Here is an 18,664-nt window from a genome sequence, read left to right as displayed (position 1 = left end):
GATCTTCGGAAGATAGACCATGGAAATTAGGTAACGTTGTTAAAGCAATAGGTTTCGTGGGTGAATCACATCTAATATATCCAATTGGGAATTCGATTGTAGAAGTTGTGTGGGCCATGAATATCTTCCAATATTCACTTCAAATCTCAACAGGTTCCAGATCTTTTATAATGCGTGGTTGAGTTTGTTTGGAAACACTCACTTAATAAAATGGTGGATTTAATTCCCTTGAGTCTCCTTCCTCTTCTGAAATTCCAATGCTCGAATCCTCGGATCCTCCGCTTCCTATTTCTTCTTCCCTGAGTTCTACTTCTATTACTGGGGTAGGCTTTGGTTGTGAAACAGACTGGCCTTCGGATCTCGTATGAGATCTAACCCTAACGTCGACTCATGATGATGCTCCTAACTTAGCTCTTGAAATGATTTCTTGGATATAGGTAATTCTTCTTAGATCTTTCTATCCTCTATCTCTTTCTGGGGGTCTCTCTCTACCCCTTTTGTTTGTTAGGCTTTGTTCATCCAATCTAGAAACAAAGGAAAAAAATCCAAATAAATCTAAGGCTCGGGTCCTGGAACAAGGTGAAAAACAATTGCCTAACCAGGACGAGAAGGTGGCCCCTATAATTAAAAGAAAAAGAAGCAATCCAACATTTTAAGCTCAGCTCTGCAAAACGTTTAGTACGAACTTCGCCTAACTAGGGGAAGAGATCGTTCCTAAAATCAAGAAAACAAAATAAAAGTAAAACAATCACATAATCTAAAGCTTCGGGCCTCAAAGAAGTAAAAATTACCTAATCAGGATGAGAGAGTGTTCCCATGGTCAATACTAGTTGTACTTTAGCACCTTGGATAACCTCCCCGAAAACAATGCCAAAATGTTGGTGTTCAAATATGGATTGTAAATTTTGTTAGTCTTTACAATCTCCTAGGCTGAAAAGGAAATCGAGAAGGGTACCTCAAACCACTTCAACTCAGTAGCTAGCACTACTGAGCATCAGAGGGATCTCTCTAAGTCTCTTATCAGTGATATGACTTTAAAGAAAATGAGTTTTAGGTTATATATATGTATTTGTTTGTTTTTTTGTGAGAATTTGAGTTTTAGGGTTTGGAGCCACAAATATGTGTAGGTTGTAGGAATGCAGGAGAAAATATGAGAAGGACCTAGATATCAGAAGCCATGGTGTATTTTGAATATTGTTAGTGTATTATAGAGGAGAAAGTGTAGAAGAAACTAATGAGCATAAGTAAACATGATTTCATTAGCTTAGGAAGACATAAACATAACTATGAAAACTAGATAACAGAGCTTGAAAAACAAGAATTCTGTATATTTCATTGTAAGGCATCCATAGAAAGAAGAGATATAATGTAGATAAATATGTTTAGACCATTAGAAAATAAATAGAATGAAGTACAAGCACCATGAACTCACTGGGCTAGAGTTCCTTGAAAATAGCTGCAACCTGTCTCTATATTAGCTGAAAAGATGATTACATGCAAGCTTCCTTCACAAAAAGTTCAACCCTCTTCTCCTCAAGAGAAATGATACATATAGACTCTCCTAGACCACTTTCCCACCTTCAGGAGTCAAATTCCTTGGTGGAGGAACTGACTTCAAGATTCTCTCAGCCAACAAGTGAGAGTGGAAGGTGAAACTCAAACACTTCATGGAGAGTTTGTTAGGACTTTGCTTCTTTTATGAGGCCTAATAAACATCAAAAACAACCTATGTTGTACATTTATTCATGCCTACCTCACCTAGCTTCGAAACTAGTGCCATTACATAGAGAATCTTGACTTTAACTAAGTCAAACTAGAAACTAGATTTTTTACACAGTGAAATTAACAAGTTAAAACACAGAAAAGTGCAAAAGCGCAACACAGACTTTGAGTTGATTTTTAGGTGTCTTCCATGGGTCAAAACGAAAAACTGAGAGAACGGTCAACTATCCCTTCCATTCAAGTTTCTAGAATAGTTTTAATTTTTGAATTTGGACCATGGTAAGTCCTTCAAAAATACATTCTCCCAAGGTCGATCCAGGAGCGCAATGCCTGTCAAAAAGGGGTCCAGAATGCTAGTTTTTTTCCACTTTTTTGCATTTTTCTCCAAAACTAAGCCACCTCTGTAAAATCTGAGAAAATGGGTTTTTATAGGATGGAAAGATCTTTCCAAAAAAGTATACCTTTCCTAAAATGGAGGCCTGAGGAAAAAGCACAACACCAAGGTGCTGCACTTCTGGAGCAGCTGATCTTCTGAATTTGGCCCAAAAATTCTCAAAAAACTTAAAGTGCTCAGAATTTTTTCAAAATTGGATGGAAGGTGTAAAAATATGTTTGTTAAAGCTTCATAGATGCTTCAGAAAGAATCTCCAAGTTTACCTCATCCTTTTGGTCTTTTTTGGCTTCTTTAAGCTTGTTTTCACGCTGCTTAACCTTGACATTGGCAATCATGTTTTGAGCTTGGTAATGGTGTGCCATATGTCCGAGCAATTGATTATCTTCGTTTTCCTTCTCAAGGAGATTATCCAAGTGTTCATTCACCCTATTGAGCCAATATTTCTTGTCTTGATTGACCTCAAGAGCAATCCCATCCTCTAGGTCTAGGTCTCCATTCAATAGAATGTGCTCTTTCTCTTCTTGCAATGCATTCTTTAGGCCCTTTGTTCTTGGCCTTTTCCTCTTTCCTTTACCTTTTGATCCTTCAGGCTAGCTTGATTCTATGATCTCCTTGCATTTTCCAACCTGCTGCAATAACTTGTCTTGTTCCTTTTCCATGATCAACTCCTTTGCTTTGAGCTGACTATTCTCCTGTTCAGGGAATGAAATGACATATTTTTCTCTTTCCATATTGATTGTAAGCTCCTTGATTTGATAGTCCTTATGTCTGATTGTCTATTGCATGTTTGAAGTTTGATCATCAACCTCTTAATCAACTAGCTCAAACTCATGCTCAACTGTGTCTTTCTCTTTCGCTGTCAGTTCCTGCTTTGTCGATGAAGAATGCTTGGCCCCTTTCCTGAACTTGAGGAGCAAACACAATTCCTTTTCTTCTTTGGTACGTTTTGGTCACCTCAAGTCTAGGTTGCTTGGGAACCTCCTCTGATTTGTTTGATAACCATAGTTCCATAGGCTGTGTTGATGTGTCTTGGTGATGGCTTGGTGAAGCAATCTCATTTTATTTTTGAAACCCTAGATGATAGGAAAGGGGAAAAAACAATGAGGGATGAGTGAAAAATGAAATGATGGGTAGGTGGAGTTGAAAAAATGGCAAAGGGAGTTTGAAAGAGGTGGATATGGACTATGAACAACTAATAAAGATGAAAGGAATTGAAATGAGGGAGCAATGTATTTGTAAAATGGAAAAATAAAGTTTTTAGGAAAAGTGCCCAAAACCCATAGGAATGAGCTAGGGTTTCACTTTTAGTGAGGTAATTTAATGTTCTGAGGTTGTTTCAGTGGTTCATATAGCATATTAAACATGTGTATAGGTGTAGGATAAGATTTTACATGTTTAAAATCAAGAAAACCAAATGACCACCATCAACCCTATCATCATTTCATGAGAAATTCACTATAAACCCTAACTGAAGAAATATTTGGCTTGAATTCATATTGCAAAACAAAAAGGTAAGTAAAGTGGTGTACTTACTTGTGGACAAGCTTAGGATTTCAATAAAATAGGTGAGAAAGCTTAAAAAATCAATTTGGGTGAATTTCTAGCAAATTTGAGGTACTTTTCCCTAAGCGCAGTGTAGCCTTCTTGAGCGCAGCACAGTGCCGGCCTCCTGAGCGTAGCGTAGTGTCTCTGAGTGTAGCGCCATCTTCTAGACCACTTTTGGAGGCCTTAAACTGCTCCAAATTGAGAACTTGATAGGTCATTGCAAACCTCTTAAAGTCTGCTATACAATGGACTCCTCAAGAATGCAATGTGGACACACCATCAGGGGGGAAAATTGAGTTTCCCAAGGTCACTCTAAAACCCAGGGTCTCTTTGAAAAAAGAGCAGCCCCAAATTGAAGAGCACTTTTGGATGCCTTCCACTAATCCAAATCATTATCTGAAGGTACCATTGGAAATCTTAGGATGTTGGCTACATAACGGAGTCCTTAAGCACTGCCAACACCTTCTCCAAACCCCTGAAAAACTGTATTGAATTCAAGCTATCCAAAAGTGCAACAACTCTCCTGTAGAAATTGTATTTTGGGCATTTATTTCAAATCATAACACCTATGCATACAATGAAGGAGGTTTTTATTCCTTGGACTATAATGGACAAAAACCTCTTTCGCTTTTGTAAAATTATTCTCCATTTGGTCGGAAACATATTTTGAAGCAAACATGTCCCTATGAGAAATGATGAGGCGAGGTAGTGTACTGCAACATTGTATTATTTGAAATAAAACATTACCTTTACATTGATTTTTCTTTCCCTAAGCTGCTAACCCCATTTACCCACTTAATCACATGATGGACATGTTATTGGCAACACATGATATCATGATGACACAAGGATTGAAACCCTAGACCATGACCTAAAATGAGGAATTTAACCATTTTATGACCCAAGACACTTAAATGAAGATATGATACCTCGAAGAAGAAAATGACCATGGTGAGTGATGAAGACCATGAGTAAGTGAATGGAGAAGTAGTGACCTAGACACAACATCTAATGACTAAATTTTTATTTGAAGACTCACTGAAATGACAAAAATTTGACTTCACACCCTAACATCACCTTTTAAGAGCATATTTGATCACTGGTGATAAGCTGAGCTAACTGACACTAACATTGTCTCCAACTGGGGATGGCAGCTCCTTGAAGGTGTCAAGAACACTATAGACCAGGTAGCCTTATCCATTTAACCTGGAGTCAAAATGGAAAGACCAAACTTAAAGCTAAAAACTGACTGACTAACTGAACTGACTTGACTATAAAAAAGATATTGATTGAACTTACTTATGGCAGCAGACCATCGGGATCTTAGTGCCTTTACCTCGGGCTTCAAATCCTGATGATAACCACCCACCTATTGAACATGTATATGCAATCATGTGTAATAAGCCCTCCATTGTAACCAGTCCAGCAAATGGCTACTTAGTTGAATCCTACTCACACTTTCCTTGAGCAGGTAGACAAAACAAAAGCTAGGCAACTCCAAATTCCATATGGATTCAACACCTGTATTGACAAACTTGAAAAAATCTTCCTCTACTAATGCCTGCAATAAGCTCATGAGAGGATCATGGAAAGCATGCAACATATGATTTTTTGGATGATTTAAAACAAGAAAACAAACCTAATTCCAAACTGTTGATTTGTCTATGTGTTTAAACTGATCACCTTCATCAATGAATGCTGAAATATTGACCTTCATTACTCGTTGTAACCAATTTGCCACAGGATCCTGAAAATCATGAAAAATTGGCTCTTGCTGATTTGGAGGAATCAAGAAACATCCTTCTATTGCAGCTAGTCACTCTTCATGATGAATTTTGGGAAGAGTGTGCTCTTGGTCTTCAAAACATTCTTAACATATAGATGGACAAGTTTCTGCTTGAAAGAAAAATTCAAGAAATGAAATATTTGAAGAGAAACCTTATTGACATTCCTCATCAATGTCTTGGTCTCCTGAACACTTTTGAATACCTTCATATAATTCGAGGGAATGAATGTGACCGTCATCAATTGGTTGCTAATCAATATTATCTTCAGTCAAAGAAGACATTGTTTGCTGGAAGTTTTCTTGAATACAATTTTCATCTACAAGATGATTTAGAACAAAATCTTCTCTTTCACTGCTCTTTTCTTGATCCTTGACAATCTGATCAGTTTCATTTTCAGATGCAGAAATTGTTGTCTGTTGGAGATGCTCTTGTGGATCATAAGACTGCTGCAAATCAACAAATGATTCTTCAATGATATGATCAATTACTTTTGCCTGATGATTGGCAAGAGGACTTTGTTCGACAACCACAGTGCTAACATGTACACCCATAGGATCTAAAATAACCCGTTCTTTTTCATTATTCTCCTCTTCTTGATTAGTTTCAGGCTGCCAAATTTCTTCCTTTACCTCTAGCTGATTGGTCTGTTGTGTTGCTTCTAGAATTGTTTCTTGTGGGGAATATTTATGAGCATCTTGACAATATTCATCATCTGATTCTTCATCAATCAAAGAGGAGGCTACTATGTGCCGAGTTTGATCTCGTGTATCAAAGTGATTAGCTTCTTCAGATTGTTGTTGGAAGGAAAAATCATAGAAGGCTCCAATGATCTCTTCATCATCCATACATTCGATATCATCAATACTTTTAAGATATGCAACAAAACCTTCAAAATAATCACAACAGCTTTGTAAAAGATACTTCCCAGAATTCTTGGAGAACACTCTGTGGAAATATTTAAGAGAATATAAGCTACATAGGTTTAACCCTTCATACCATGATCTTTCTTTCCCTTCCAGGGTAGCCATAAACATCATCATCAAACAATCCTCATGAAAACTAACCCCAAGCTTATGTACATGCCAGTGAAATTTGATTAGATGCAGAATAGCCTCATCTTGGCCATCTTGACCTTTAAACTTTGGCAGCCTTGTTTGCTAATCCATACAAGGAATACGATTCTGAAAACCAGGAATATGAGCTCGATTCATAGGATCATACTTTCGATCAGTTGAATCCATCTTGAAAACAATTAAGAGACCAAGAATTTCTTCAAACTAACAATTTTTTATCAGTGGAGTCGCCATGAAATTTTTAACCATTGGATTCTTCGACACCAGAGTCACCAAGTGAAATATGCACAAACTTTCTTGTGTCTGATCACTGTTCACCATCAGCAATCAGATCTGATCCTTGTCGTTCTTTCCCAGGGAAGATATGATCTTTCGTTCCCCGGCAACAATGCCACAAATGCTAGTCCTTACAATCTCCTAGGTTAAAAAGGAAATCAAGAAGGGTAACCTCAAACCACTTCAGCTTAGTAGCTAGCCCTACTGAGCATGAGAGGGATCTATCTAAGTCTCTTATTAGTGATATGACTTTAAAGCAAATGAGTTTTAGGCTAGATATATGTATTTTTTTTTTGTGAAAAATTGAGTTTTAGGATTTGCTGAACTTAGGGTTTGGAGCCACAAATAGGTTTAGGCTGTAGGAGTGCAGGAGAAAATATGAGAAGGAGCTAGATATCAGAAAGCCATGGTGTATTTTGAATATTTTCAGTGTAGTATAGAGGAGAAAGTGTAGAAGAAACCAATGGTCATAAATAAACATGATTTCATTATCTTAGGAAGACATAAACATAACTATGAAAACCAGATAACAGATCCTGAAAAACAAGAATTATTTATATTTCACTGTAAGGAATCCATATAAAGAAGAGATATAATGTAGATGAAGATGTTTAGACCATTAGAAAATAAATATAATGAAGTACAAGCACCATGAACTCACTGGGCTAGAGTTCCTTGAAAATAGTTGCAACTTGTCTCAGTATTAGCTGAAAAGATGATTACATGCAAGCTTCCTTCACAAAAAGTTCAACCCTCTTCTCCTCAAGAGAAATGATACATATATAATCTCCTAGACCACTTTCCCACCTTCAGGAGTCGAATTCCTTAGTGGAGGAACTCACTTCAATATTCTCTTAACCAACAAGTGAGAGTGAGAAGGTGAAACTCAAACACTTCATGGAGAGTTTGTTTAGGAGTTTGCTTCTTTTATGAGGCCTAATAAACATAAAAAACAACCTATGATGTACATTTATTCATGCCTACCTCACCTAGCCTCGAAACTAGTGCCATTACATAGAGAATCTTGATTTTAACTAAGTCAAACTAGAAACTAGAAATTTTATAGAGTGAAATTTACAAGTTAAAACAAAGACAAGTGCAGAAGTGTTGCTCCGACTTTGAGCTGATTTGTCGGTATCTTCCATGGGTCAAAATGAAAAACAGAGAGAACGATCAACTAGTCCCTCAAGTCTAGTTTCTAGAAAAAATTTAATATTTAAACTAGGACCAAGGGAAGGCCTTCAAACATCCATTCAGCCAAGGTAGCTCCAGGAGCACGACACCTGTCAAAAAAGGGTCCAGAATGCTAGCTTTTTGCCACGTTTTTTCGTTTTTCTCCAAAACTAAGCCACCTTTGCAAAATATGAGCAAATGGGTCTTTAGTGGATGGCAATAGCTTTCCAAAAATGTAGACCTTTCCTTAATTGAAGAAATATTTGGCTTGAATTCATCTTGCAAAACAAAAAGGTAAGTAAAGTGGTGTACTTACTTCTGGATGAGCTTAGGATTGCAAGAAAACAGGTGAGAAAGCTTAAAAAATCAATTTGGGTGAATTTCCTGCAAATTTGAAGTACTCTGGCCCATGTGCAATGCAGTCTTCTTGAGCATAGCACCCAAGCGTAGCGCAATGTTTCTGAGTGTAGCGCCGGCCTCCAGAGGGAAATGCAGTGTCTCTGAGCACAGCACCATATTCCAAACCACTTTTGGAGACCTTAATTCGGTCCAAATTGAGAACTTGATAGGTCATTGGAGAGATCTTGAAGTATGCTATAAGATAGATTCCTCACGCATTGCATTTTGGACACCCCATCAGGGAGAAAATGTGATTTTCCCAAGGTCACTCCAAAACCCAAGGCGTCTCTGACAAAAGAGCACCTCCAACTTGCAGAGCACTTTTGGATGCCTTCCACTAATCCAAATCATGATCAGAAGGTACCATTGGAAAGCTTAGGATGTCTAATACACAATAAATTCCTTAAGCACTACCAACACCTTCTCCAAACCACTCAAAAGGGTATTGAAGTAAAGTTTTCCAGAAGTACAACAACTCTCCCGTAGCAAGTGTATTTTGGGCATTTCTTTCAAATCATAACACGTGTGCATAAAATGAAGGAGGTTTTTGTTCCTCGGACTATAATGGACAACACCATCTTTTGCTTTTGTAAAATTATTCTCCATTTGGTCAGAAACATATTTTGAATAAAACATGTCCCTATGAAAAACAATGAGGTGAGGTAGTGTACTGCAACATTATCTTATTTGAAATAAAACATTACCTTTACATTTATTTTTCTTTCCCTAAGTTGCTAACTCCATTTACCCACTTAATCACATAATGGACATGTTTTTGGCAACATATGGTATCATGATGACACATGGAGTGAAACCCTAGACCATGACCTAAAATGAGGAATTTAACCATTTTATGACCCAAGACACTTAAATGAAGATATGATACCTCGAAGAAGAAAATGACCATGATGAGTGATGAATACAATGAGTAAGTGAAGGGAGCAGCAGTGACCTAGACACAACAACCAATGACCAAAATTTTATTTGAAGACTCACTGAAATGACAAAAATTTGACTTCACACCCTAAGAACACCTTTTAAGAGCATTTTTTATCACTGGTGACAGGGTGAACTGAATAACACTAACATTGGCTCCAACTGGGGATGGCAACTCATTGGAGGTGTCAAAAACGCCGTAGACCAGGTAGCCTTATCCATTGGGCGTGGAGTCTAAATGTAAATACCAAACTCAAATCATAAAATTGACTGACTAATTGAACTGACTTGACTATAAAAAAGATACTGACTAATATTACTTATGGCAGCAGACCATCTAGATTTTAGGGCCTTCACCTCGAGCTTCAAATCCTGATGATAAGCACCCACCTGCTGAACATGTATATACAGTCATGTGTAATGATCCCTGTAGTGTAACCAATCCAGCAAATGGCTACTTACTTGAATCCTACTCACACTTTCCTTGAGCAGGCAGACAAAACAAAAGATAGGCAACTCCAAATTCCATATGGATTCAACACCTGTATAGACCATCTTGAAAAATTCTTCCTCTATTGATGACTGCAATAAACTCACAAGAGGATCATGGAAAGCATGCAACATATGCTTTTCTGGATGATTTAAAATAGGAAAACTAACCTCATTCCAAATTGTTGATTTTTTTATGTGCTGAAACTGATCACCTTCATCAATGGATGTTGCAACATTGACCTTCATTACTGGTTGTAACCAATTTGCCACACGATCTTGAAAATCATGAAAAATTGGCTCTTGTTGATTTGGAGGAATCAAGAAGCATCCTTCTATTGCAACTACTCACTCTTCATGATGAATTTTGGGAAGAGTGTGCTCTTGGTCTTCAAAACATTTTGAACATATAGATGGACAAGTTTCATCTTGAAAGAAAAATTCAAGAAATGAAATATTTGAAGAGAAATCTGATTGACATTCCTTATCAATGTCTTGGTCTCCTGAAAATTGTTGAATACCTTCATATAATTCGATGGAATGAATGTGACCATCATTAATTGGTTGTTGATCAATATTACCTTTAGTCAAAGAAGACATTGTTTGCTGGAAGTTTTCCTCAATACAATTTTCTTATGCAAGATGATTTAGAACAAAATCTTCTCTTTCACTGCTCTTTCTTGATCCTTGACAATCTGATCAGTTTCATTTTAAGCTGCATAAATTGTTGTCTGTTGGAGATGCTCTTTTGGATCATAGGACTGCTGCAAATCAACAAATGATTCATCAATTATATGCTCATTTACTTTTACCTGATGATTGGAAAGAGTACTTTTTTCGACAACCACAGTGCTAATGTGTACACCTATAGGATCTAAAATAACCCGTTCTTTTTCATTATTCTCCTCTTCTTGATTAGTTTCAGCCTACCGAATTTCTTCCTTTACCTCTAGCTGATCGGTCTGTTGTGTTGCTTCCAGAATTGTTTCCAGTGGGGAATCTTTTTGAGCATCTTGACAATATTCATCATCTGATTCTTCATCAATCAAAGAGGAGGCTACTGTGTGCCGAGTTTGATCTCGTGTATTAAAGTGATTGGCTTCGTCAAATTGTCATTGGAAGGAAAATCATAGAAGGCTGCAATGATCTCTTCATCATCCGTACATTCAATAATCATCATTACTTTTAGGATATGCAATAAAAGCTTCACAGTAATCACAACAACTTTGTAAAAGAGACTTCCCATAATGCTCGGAGAACATTCTGTGGAAATATTTAAGAGAATATAAGCTACCTTTGTTTAACCCTTCATACCACGAACTTGCTTTCCCTTACAAGGTAGCCATAAACATATTCATCAAACAATCCTCATGAAAACTAATCCCAAGCTTCTGTATATGCCAGTGAAATCTGATTAGATGCAAACTAGCCTCATCTTGGCCATCCTAACCTTTAAACTTTGGCAGCCCTGTTTTCCAATCTATACAAGGAATACGATTCGGAAAACCAAGAATATAAGCTTGATTCATAGGAGCATACCTTCAAGCAGTTGAATCCATCTTGAAAACAATTAAGACACCAAGAAGTTCTTCAAACTACCGGTTTTTTATCAGTGGAGTCACCATGAATTTTCTGAACCTTTGGATTCTTTGACACTAGAGTTGCCAAGTGAAATATGCTCAACCTTTCTTATGTCTGATCACTGTTCACCATCAAAAATCAGATCTGATCCTTGTCGTTCTTTCCTAGGGAAGATATGATCTTTCATTCCCTAGCAATGATGCCAAAAATGTTAGTCCTTACAATCTCCTAGGCTGAAAAGGAAATTGAGAAGGGTAACCTCAAACCAATTTAGCTCAGTAGCTAGCCCTACTAAGCATGAGATGGATCTCTCTAAGTCTCTTAACTGTGGTATGACTTTAAAGCAAATGCGTTTTAGGCTAGATATATGTATTTGTTTGTTTTTTTGTGAAAATTTGAGTTTTAGGGTTTGCTGAACTTAAGGTTTGGAGCCACAAATAGGTCCAGGTTGTAGGAGTGTAGGAGAAAATATGAGAAGGAGCTAGATATTAGAAAGCCATGGTGTATTTTGAATATTTTCAGTGTAGTATAGAGGAGAAAGTGTAGAAGAAATTAACAAGCATAAGTAAACATGATTTCATTATCTTAGGAAGACATAAACATAACTATGAAAACTAGACAACAGAGATTGAAAAACAAGAATTTTGTATATTTCACTGTAAGGCATCCATAGAAAGAAGAGATATAATGTAGATAAAGATGTTTATACCATTATAAAACAAATAGAATGAAGTACAAGCACCATGAACTCACTTGGCTAGAGTTCCTTGAAAATAGCTGCAACCTGTCTCTGTATTTGCTGAAAAGATGATTACATGTAAGCTTCCTTCACAAAAAGTTCAACCCTCTTCTCCTCAAGAGAAATGATACATATAGACTCTCCTAGACCACTTTTCCACCTTCAGGAGTCGAATTCCTTGGTGGAGGAACTGACTCCAATATTCTCTCAACCAACAGGTGAGAGTGAGAAGGTGAAACTCAAACACTTCATGGAGAGTTTGTTTAGGAGTTTGCTTCTTTTATGAGGCCTAATAAACATAAAAAAAAACCTATGATGTAAATTTATTCATGCCTACCTCACCTAGCCTTGAAATTAGTTCCATTACATAGAGAATCTTGAATTTAACTTAGTCAAACTAGAAACTAGAAATTTTACACAGTGAAATTTACAAGTTAAAACACAGAAAAGTGCAGAAGCGCAGCCCTGAATTTGGGCTGATTTTCAGGTGTCTTCCATGGGTCAAAATGAAAAACTGAGAAAACATTCAACTAGCCCTTCTAGTCAAATTTCCATAACGGTTTTAATTTTTTAATTTGGACCATGGTAAGTCCTTCAAAAATACATTCTCCCAAGGTCACTCCAGGAGCACAGCGCCTGTCAAAAAAGGGTCCAGAGTGCTAGTTTTTTGCCACTTTTTTGCATTTTTATCCAAAACTAATCCACCTCTGTAAAATCCAAGAAAATGGGTTTTTAGAGGATGGAAAGAGATTTCCAAAAATTTTGACCTTTCCTCAAATGGAGGCTTGAGAAAAAAGTGCAGCGCCAAGGCGCTGCAGTTCTAGAGCAGCTGATTTTGTGAATTTGGCCCAATAATTCTCAAAAAAATTAAAGTGCTCAGAATTTTCTCAAAATTGGTTGGAAGGTGTAAAAATATGTTTTTAAAAGCTTCATATATGCTTCAGCAAGCATCTCCAAGTTTACCTCATCCTTTTGGTCTTTTTTGGATTCTTTAAGCTTGTTTTCAAGCTGCTTAACCTTGACATTGGTGATCATGCTTTCAGCTTGGTAGTGGTGTGCCATATGCCTGAGCAATTGATTATCTCTATTTTCCTTCTCAAGGAGCTTCTCGAAGTGTTCATTCACCCTGTTGAGCCAATATTTCTTGTCTTGATTGACCTTAAGAGCAATCCTATCCTCTAGGTCTAGATCTTCATTCAACAGAAGGTGCTCTTGCTCTTCTTGGAATTCCTTCTTTAGGCCCTTTGTTCTTGGTCTTTTCCTCTTTCCTTTACCTTTTGATCCTTCAGGCTTGCTTGATTCTATGATCTCCTTGCCTTTTCCAACCTGCTGCAATAACTTGTCTTGTTCTTTTTCCATGATCAACTCCTTTGCTTTGAGCTGAATATTCTCCTGTTCAAGGAATGAAATGACATATTTTTCTCTTTCCATATTGATTGTAAGCTCCTTGATTTGATAGTCCTTATCTCTAATTGTCTACCGCATGCTTGAAGTCTATTCCTCGACCTTTGAATCAACTAGTTCAAACTCATGCTCATTTGTGTCTTTCTCTTTCACTGTCGGTTCCTGCTTTGTCGATGAAGAAGGCTTGGCCCCTTTCCTCAACTTGAGGAGCAAACACAAGTCCTTTTCATCTCTGGTATGTTTTGGTCACCTCAGGTCTAGGTGCCTTGGGAACCTCCTCTGATTTTTTTGATAACCCTACTTCCATAGGCTGTGTTGATGTGTCTTGGTGATGGCTTGGTGAAGCAATCTCATTTCATTTTTGAAACCCTAGATGATAGGAAAGGGGAAAAAACAATAAGGGATGAGTGAAAAATGAAATGATGGGTAGGTGGAGTTGAAAAAATGGCAAATGGAGTTTTAAAGAGGTGGATATGGACTATGAACAACTAATAAAGATGAAAGGAATTGAAATGAGGGACCAATGTATTTGTAAAAGGGACAAATAGATTTTTTAGGAAAAGTGCCCAAAACCCATAGAAATGAGCTAGGGTTTCAACTTTAGTGAGGTAATTTACTGTAGTGAGGTTGTTCCAGTGGTTCATATAGCATATTAAACATGTGTAGAGGTGTAGGATAATAATTTACATGTTTAAATTCAAGAAAACCAAATGACAACCATCAACCGTATCATCATTTCATGAGAAATTCACTAGAAACCCTAATTGAAGAAATCTTTGGCTTGAATTCATCTTGCAAAACAAAAAGGTAAGTAAAGTGGTGTACTTACTTGTGGATGAGCTTAGGATTGCAAGAAAATAGGTGAGAAAGCTTAAAAAATCAATTTGGGTGAGTTTCTGGCAAATTTGAGGTACGTTGGCCCAAGCACAGCACAACGCCCAAGCACAACACAGTGTTCCTGAGTGCAGTGCAGTGTCTCTGAGCACAGTGCCACATTCCAAATCACTTTTTGAGGCCTTAAACTACTCCCAATTGAGAACTTGATAGCTCATTGGAAATCTCCTGAAGTCTGCTATAAGATAGACTCCTCAAGAATGCAATTTGGACTCCATCAGGGAGAAAATTTGATTTTCCCAAGGTCACTCCAAAACCCAGGGTGTCTCTAACAAAAGAGAAGCTCCAACTTGAAAAGCACTTTTGGATGCCTTCCACTAATCCAAATCATGATCAGAAGGTACCATTGGAAATATTAGGATGCTTCTACACAATAGTGTCCTTAAGAACTGCCAACACCTGCTCCAAACCCCTGAAAATCTGTCTTCAAGTCAAGCTTTCCAGAAGTGCAGCAACTCTCCCGTAGCAAGTGTATTTTGGGAATTTCTTTCAAATCATAACACCTGTGCATAAAATGAAGGAGTTTTTTCTTCCTTGGAATATAATGGACAAAACCATCTTTCACTTGTGTAAAATTATTCTCCATTTGGTCGAAAACATATTTGAAGCAAACATGTCCCTATGAGAAAGGATGAGGGGAGGTAGTGTACTGCAACATTGTATTATTTGAAATAAAACATTACCTTTACTTTTATTTTTCTTTCCCTAAGATGCTAACTCCATTCACCCACTTAATCACATAAAGGATATGTTTTTGGCAACATATGGTGTCATGATGACGCATGGAGTGAAACCCTAAACCATGACCTAAAATGAGGAATTTAATCATTTTATGACCCAAGACACTTAAATGAAGATATGATACCTCAAAGAAGAAAATGATCATGATGAGTGATGAAGACCATGACTAAGTGAAGGGAGTAGCAGTGACCTACACACAACAGCCAGTGACCAAATTGTTATTTGAAGACTCACTGAAATGACAAAAATTTAACTTCACACCCTAACAACACATTGTAAGAGCATATTTGATCACTGGTGACCGGCTTAACTGACTGTCACTAACATTGGCTCCAACTAGGGATGAAAACTCCTTGGAGGTGTCAAGAACATCGTAGACCGGGTAGCCTTATCCACTGGGTGTGGAGTCAAAATGCAAGGACCAAACTCAAAGCTGAAAACTGACTGACTAACTGAACTGACTTGACTATAAAAAAGATATTGACTGAACTTACTTATGACAACAAACCATCGGGATCTTAGGGCCTTCACCTTGGGCTTCAAATCTAGATGATAACTTCCCACCTCCTGAATATACATATACAATCATGTGTAATGATCCCTCTAGTGTAACCAATCCAGCAAATGGCTACTTACTTGAATCCTACTCACACTTTCCTTGAGCAGGCAGATAAAACAAAAGATAAGCAACTCCAAATTCCATATGTATTCAACACCTGTATTGACAAACTTGAAAAATTATTCCTCTATTGATGACTGCAATAAAATCACGAGAGGATCATGGAAAGCATGCAACATATGCTTTTCTGGATGATTTAAAAAAGTAAAAGAAATCTCATTCCAAATTTGTTGATTTGTCTATGTGCTGAAACTGATCCCCTACATCAATGAATGTTGCAACATTGACCTTCATTACTGGTTGTAACCAATTGGCCATAGGATCCTGAAAATCATGAAAATTTGGCTCTTACTGATTTGGAGGAATCAAGAAACATCCTTCTATTGCAACTAGTCACTCTTCATGATGAATTTTGGGAAGAGTGTGCTCTTTGTCTTCAAAAAATTCTGAACATATAGATGGACAAGTTTCATCTTGAAAGAAAAATTCAAGAAATGAAATATTTGAAGAGAAATCTGATTGACATTCCTCATCAATGTCTTGGTCTCCTGAAAACTGTTTAATACCTTCATATAATTCAAGGGAATGAATGTGACCGTCATCAATTGGTTGTTGATCAATATTATCTTCAGTCAAAGAAGACATTGTTTGCTAGAAGTTTTCCTGAATATAATTTTCTTTTGCAAGATTACTTAGAACAAAATATTCTCTTCAATGCTCTTTTCTTGATCCTTGACAATCTGATCAGTTTCATTTTCAGCTGCAAAAATTGTTGTTTGTTGGATATGCTCTTATGGATCATAAGATTGTTGCAAATCAACAAATGATTCTTCAATTATATGCTCAATTACTTTTACCTGATGATTGGCAAGAGGACTTTGTTTGACAACCACAATGCTAATGTGTACACCCACAGGATCTAAAATAACCCGTTCTTTTTCATTATTCTCCTCTTCTTGATTAGTTTCAGGATGCCGAATTTCTTCCTTTACCTCTATCTGATCAGTGCGTTATGTTGCTTCCAGAATTGTTTCTTGTGGGGAATATTTATGAGCATATTGACAATATTCATCATATGATTCTTCTTCAATAAAAGAGGAGTCTACTATGTGCTGAGTTTGATCTCATGTATCAAAGTGATTAGATTCTTCAGATTGTTGTTGGAAGGAAAAATCATAGAAGGCTCCAATGATCTCTTCATCATCCATACATTTGATATCATCAGTACTTTTATGATATGCAATAAAACCTTTGAAATAATGACAACAAATTTGTAAAAGAGACTTCACATAGTGCTCGGAGAACACTCTGTGGAAATCTTTAAGAGAATATAATCTACCTGGGTTTAACCCTTCATAACATGATCTTGCTTTCCCTTCCAGGGTAGCCATAAACATCTTCATCAAAAAATCCTCATGAAAACAAATCCCAAGCTTATGTATATGCCAGTGAAATTTGATTAGATGCAGAATAGCCTCATCTTTTCCATCCTGACCTTTAAACTTTGGTAGCCCTGTTTGTCAATCTATACAAGGAATACGATTCAGAAAACTAGGAATATGAGATCGATACATAGGAGCATACCTTCAGGTAGTTGAATCCATCGAAAACAATTAAGACACCAAGAAGTTATTCAAACTACCAGTTTTTGATTAGTGGAGTCGCCATGAAATTTATAAACCTTTGGATTCTTTGACACTGGAGTCACCAGGTGAAAGTTGCACGAAATTTCTTGTGTCTGATCATTGTTCACCATCAACAATCAGATCTAATCCTTGTCGTTCTTTCCTAGGGAAGATATGATCTTTCGTTCCCCAGCAATGATGCCAAAAATGTTAGTCCTTACAATCTCCTAGGCTGAAAAGGAAATTGAGAAGGGTAACCTCAAACCAATTTAGCTCAGTAGCTAGCCCTACTAAGCATGAGATGGATCTCTCTAAGTCTCTTAACAATGGTATGATTTTAAAGCAAATGTGTTTTAGGCTAGATATATGTATTTGTTTGTTTTTTTGTGAAAATTTGAGTTTTAGGGTTTGCTGAACTTAGGGTTTGGAGCCACAAATAGGTCTAGGTTGTAGGAGTGCAGGAGAAAATATGAGAAGTAGCTAGATATTAGAAATCCATGGTGTATTTTAAATATTTTCAGTGTAGTATAGAGGAGAAAGTGTAGAAGAAACTAACGAGCATAAGTAAACATGATTTCATTATCTTAGGAAGACATAAACATAACTATGAAAACTAGACAATAGAGATTGAAAAACAAGAATTCTGTATATTTCATTGTAAGGCATCCATAGAAAGAAGAGATATAATGTAGATAAAGATGTTTATACCATTAGAAAGCAAATAGAATGAAGTACAAGCACCATGAACTCACTGGGCTAGAGTTCCTTGAAAATAGCTGCAACCTATCTCTGTATTCGCTGAAAAGATGATTACATGTAAGCTTCCTTCACAAAAAGTTCAACCCTCTTCTCCTCAAGAGAAATGACACATATAGACTCTCTTAGACCACTTTCCCACCTTCAGGAGTGGAATTCCTTGGTGGAGGAACTAAATCCAAGATTCTCTCAACCAACAAGTGAGAGTGAGAAGGTGAAACTCAAACACTTCATGGAGAGTTTGTTAGGAGTTTGCTTCTTTTATGAGGCCTAATAAACATAAAAAAAAACCTATGATATACATTTATTCATGCTTGCCTCACCTAGCCTCAAAACTAGTGCCATTACATAGAGAATCTTGACTTTAACTAAGTCAAACTAGAAACTAGAAATTTTACACAGCGAAATTTACAAGTTAAAACACAGAAAAGTGCAGAAGCGCAGCGCCGACTTTGAGCTGATTTTTAGGTGTCTTCCATGGGTCAAAATGAAAAAATGAGAGAATGGTCAA

Source organism: Pinus tabuliformis, chromosome 1_2 (genome assembly GCF_031772625.1).
Source record: "Pinus tabuliformis cultivar Carrire ecotype Pingquan chromosome 1_2, CPIR1, whole genome shotgun sequence".
In the NCBI taxonomy this organism is placed as follows: Eukaryota; Viridiplantae; Streptophyta; class Pinopsida; order Pinales; family Pinaceae; genus Pinus; species Pinus tabuliformis.
Note: the sequence above shows the minus strand (reverse complement) of the source record.